This window comes from Oncorhynchus kisutch, linkage group LG29, assembly GCF_002021735.2.
Source record: "Oncorhynchus kisutch isolate 150728-3 linkage group LG29, Okis_V2, whole genome shotgun sequence".
NCBI lineage: Eukaryota > Metazoa > Chordata > Actinopteri > Salmoniformes > Salmonidae > Oncorhynchus > Oncorhynchus kisutch.
Genome location: NC_034202.2, coordinates 34,728,819 through 34,733,718, shown reverse-complemented (window position 1 = coordinate 34,733,718; position 4,900 = coordinate 34,728,819). Strand labels below are relative to the sequence as shown.

At 40.9% G+C, this 4,900-nt stretch overlaps 1 long non-coding RNA gene across 2 annotated transcripts in view; it reads right to left on the bottom strand.

Moving 5' to 3' along the window:
* LOC109878729 (uncharacterized) overlaps positions 1–1,309 on the bottom strand; it is a 10,135-nt gene extending 8,826 nt beyond the window's left edge. Inside the window, exons 1-2 of one of the 2 annotated variants that reach the window (XR_002253414.2) lie at positions 893–1,309; positions 1–169 (exon numbers count right to left, since the gene is read on the bottom strand). The exon at positions 1–169 is cut by the window's left edge and continues 8 nt beyond it. This is a non-coding gene — a long non-coding RNA (uncharacterized LOC109878729). The remainder of the gene's footprint in view (positions 170–892) is intronic. The other variant, XR_004206216.1, reaches the window with a different exon arrangement.
* Between the last annotated feature and the right edge of the window lie 3,591 nt (positions 1,310–4,900).

Sequence of the window (4,900 nt, the reverse complement as noted above, 5' to 3'; positions counted from 1 at the left end):
TCTGCCAGTATCCTTCTTCCTGCTCTCCTCCAATGTTCCTCCTCCTGGTCCTCCTCATGTGCGCATCCTCCAAGGGGAGCTGTAGGAACTGAGCAGCTCAGCTGAGCTTCTCCTTCTTCAGAAGCCCTCTCTGGTTGTCCACAGGGCAGCACGGGGCTCTGGATAGAAGCTCCATCAGAAATACAGACAACAGACAATTCTTGTTAACATTTAATTTATAGATTTTTTACATTAATATCTGTTATGGCAAGGCGTCCCCCCCCCCCCCCCCATTCAGCTGAAAAGGTGAATTCAAAAATATTCTTTAGAAATATTTAACTTCCACACATTAACAAGTCCAATAAAGCAAATGAAAGATAAACATCTAATCTACCCATCATGTCCGTTTTTTTAAATGTTTTACAGCAAAAACACAACATATATTTATGTTAGACCACCACCAAATCAAAAGAAAAACAGCCATTTTTTCCAGCCAAAGATAGAGTCACAAAAGCCGAATTAGAGATAAAATGAATCACTAACCTTTTGATAATCTTCATCAGATGACACTCATATGACATGTTACACAATACATTTATGTTTTGTTCGATAATATGCATATTTATATCCACAAATTTAGGTTTACTTTGACGCCATGTTCAGAAATGCCTCCAAAATATCCGGAGGGATTATAGAAAGCTACGCCAGATAACAGAAATACTCATCATAAACTTTGACTAAAGATACATGTTCTATATATAATTAAAGATACATTGGATCTTAATGCAACCGCTGTATCAGATTTTTTTTAAACGAATGCCTACCATGCAATAATCTGAGACAGCGCTCAGATGTAAATATATTTCTCAACAGTCAACAGAAATACGAAATTACATCGTAAATATTCTCTTACTTTGATGATCTTTCATCAGAATGCAGTGCAAGGAGTCCTAGTTCCACAATAAATCGTTGTTTTGTTCCATAATGTCCAATACTAGTGTCCAATTAGCTGCATTTGCTAGCACTTTCAGCTCACGTGCCCAAAAGCTGACGCTGGTCAAGGAGAACTCGGACGAAAACTTCAAAAAGATATATTCCAGGTCGAATAAACTGGTCAAACTAAGTAGAGAATCAATCTTCAGGATGTTATTTTCATATATATCCAATAACCTTCCAACCGGATCATATGTTTTCATCTGCAGCCAAATGGAACGATGGTGACATCAACAGACAAATGCGCCACAGGGAAATTACATTCTGCCAAGACAGTGACTATTTCCCCTCCCATTCGGTCAAAGTTCACACCAGAGGCTCCATTCCACGTTCTACTGAATGAGGACATCTAGTGGAAGGCGTAGGAAGTGCTATGAGATCCATATCTTATTTGGAAGGGAAGGGGCGATGACGTCAAATTTGACCCACATTCAGAATTTCACTTCCTGTTTGGAAGATTGCCTGCCCTATGAGTTCTGTTATACTCACAGACATAATTCAAACAGTTTTAGAAACTACAGAGTGTTTTCTATCCAATAGTAATAATAATATGCATATATTAGCAATCTAGGACAGAGTAGGATGCAGTTCACTATGGGCACGCAATTCATCCAAAGTGAAAATACTGCCCCCTATCTCCAACATGTTTGAACCTTTCTTTAGACAGATGTGATAGTATCTCAACAAGACTAACCTGGTTGAATACAGGGACAACAATAAAATAAAATAATGTTAGGGTCATGCCATAAACTAATTGCTAAATACCAGCTGATCATAGCACTAATGTCCAGTAGGTTCCCAAACCACTACCTTACCATCCATGTTATAGGTTTTTCTAACAGCAGGGTTTCTCAGCCTGGCGTTGGTGGGGACTCTACCAACACTACAGAGGGAGCTAGTGTCCACCTCTACAACAGCTGATCTTCTCATCTAAACAACACACAGTCATACCAAGCAGACAGACATACAGTCAGACAGTCAGACCAAGCAGACCGACATACAGTCAGACAGTCAGACCAAGCAGACAGACATACAGTCAGACCAAGCAGACCAAGCAGACAGACATACAGTCAGACCAAGCAGACCAAGCAGACAGGCAGACAGTCAGACCAAGCAGACAGTCAGACCAAGCAGACAGACAGACAGACAGACAGACAGACAGACAGACAGACAGACAGACAGACAGACAGACAGACAGACAGACAGACAGACAGACAGACAGACAGACAGACAGAATAGACAGACAGACAGACAGTCAGACAGAATAGACAGACACAACAAGCAGACAGACAGTCAGACCAAGTAAACAGACAGACAGACAGACAGACAGACAGACAGACAGACAGACAGACAGACAGACAGACAGACAGACAGACAGACAGAGTAGACAGACAGTCAGACAGAGTAGACAGACAGACAGACAGACAGAGACAGTCAGACAGAGTAGACAGACAGACAGTCAGACAGACAGACAGACAGACAGACAACCCAAGTAGACAGAGTAGACAGACAGACAGTCAGACAGAGTAGACAGACAGACAGTCAGACCAAGCAGACAGACAGTCAGACAGACAGAGCAGTGCTCCAGTACCACTCACCCTTGTGCCGCTGCTCTGCTTGGTACCTGGGGGGAATGTTATGATCAAATATTCTCAAACTCAACAATGAAACTATACAGAACAATTTAGAGGTTTAGACTAAATATAAGAACAAGGACAGCGAAATGTGTTGATGGACTTCAACATAAACAAACTAGAGAAGTTCCTGCTCTTTAAAACTAAAAGAGAAGTTGTCAAAAGCATTATTCTCTATTTGTTATACATTATAAATGAATTCCTTGGTCAGTAATGGTTGTGATACAGTCAGTTCAGTAGATGCAAAGTGATGGAAGAGCTCCACTGGGGAGGGGTTGCACAGTCCACAACAACATAAATGTGACGAGACATTTGCTCAGGAGGAAACACTGTTTTGCTCACTGATGCACATAAGCAGAAGATAAAGAGAGTATACATGAGAGTGTACATGAAACAAGTACAATGACATCTACAGTACTAGATGTAGAATTTTCATCAGAAGATGTATTTTACTTCTGAGAAAATATATTTCACTTATAAGAGAATTACATTTTAAAGTTGGCTATTTATCTGGTGTTTACATTGAAATCACATAGTAAAATGGTAAATACTAGCTTGGTTCCGGATATGTTTGTGCTCTTGCCAGCTCCATTGTTGTCAGTGTCAAGCCAAACATGACAATTAGTGACAGTGTGTTTGCTAGGTAATTACAGTGCCTTCAGAAAGTATTCATACCCCTTTCCCGTTTCCACATCTTGTTGTGTTACTGCCTGAATTTAAAATGTATTAAATTGAGATGTCGTGTCATTGATCAACACACAACACCCCATAATGTCAAAGTGGAATTACAGTACCAGTCAAAGGTTTGGACACAACCTACTCATTCACTGGTTTTTCTTTATTTTGACTATTTTCTACATTGGAGAACAATAATGAAGACATCAAAACTATGAAATATCACATATGAAATCATGTAGTAACCAAAAAACTGTTAAACAAATGTGATTCGTCAAAGTAGCCAGCTTATTGCCTTGATGACAGCTTTGCACACTCTTGGCATTCTCTCAACCAGCTTCACCTGGAATGTTTTTTCCAACAGTCTTGAAGGAGTTCCCACATATGCTAAGCACTTGTTGGCTGCTTTTCCTTCACTCTGCGGTCCAACTCATCCCATACCATCTCAATTGGGTTGAGGTCGGGTGATTGTGGAGGCCAGGATATCTGATGCAGCACTCCATCACTCTCCTTCTTGGTCAAATAGCCCTTACACAGCCTGGAGGTGTGTTGGGTCATTGTCCCGTTGAAAAACAAATGATAAGCGCAAACCAGATGGGAGGACGTATCGCTGTAGAATGCTGTGGTAGCCATGCAAATTAAGTGTGCCTTGAATTCTAAATAAATCGCTGACAGTGTCACCAGCAAAGCACCGCCACACCATCACACCTCCTCCTCCATGCTTCATGGTGGGAACCACACATGATCATCTGTTCACATACTCTGCGTCTCACAAAGATGCGGCGGCTGGAACAAAAAATCTCCAATTTGGACTCATCAGACCAAAGAACAGATTTCCACTGGTCTTATGTTCATTGCTCGTGTTTCTATGCAGCAATTCGACCATGAAGGCCTGAATCACACAGTCTCCTCTGAACAGTTGACGTTGAGATGTGTTCTTTAGTTGAACTCTGTGAAGCATTTATTTTGGGTGCAGTCTGGTGCAGTTGACTCTAATGAACTTATCCTCTGCAGCAGAGGTAACTCTGCTGGCGCCGAAGAAGATGGCTGACGTTGTCACGCCCTGACCTTAGTTATCTTTGTTTTCTTTATTATTTTGGTGAGGTCAAGGTGTGACGAGGGTGGTTAGTTTAGTTGTAGTATTGTCTAGGAGTTTTTGTATGTCTAGAGGTTTTGTAAGTCTAGGTGTTTATATGTCTATGGTTGCCTAGATTGGTTTTCAATCAGAGGCAGCTGTTTATCGTTGTCTCTGATTGGGGACCATATTTAGGTAGCCATATTCCTTGGGGATTTTGTGGGTTCTTATGTTATGTTTAGTTGCCAGTCTGCACTACTCATATTTGCTTCTCGTTTTTAAATTATTATTTTTTTAGTTTTGTTCAATGTTCGTTCTTTAATAAAGAAGTATGTACGCTTACAACGCGGCGCCTTGGTCTCCTCCATATGACGACCGTGACAGACGTTTTACGTTCTCCCAACCAATTGTGCTATTTTGTTAGTTTTTTAGCATTTTGTGTAACTTATTGTGTACATAATGTTGCTGCTACCATCGCTTATGACCAAAAATAATTCTGGACATCAGAACAGCGGTTACTCACCGCGGACTGGAAAAAAACTTC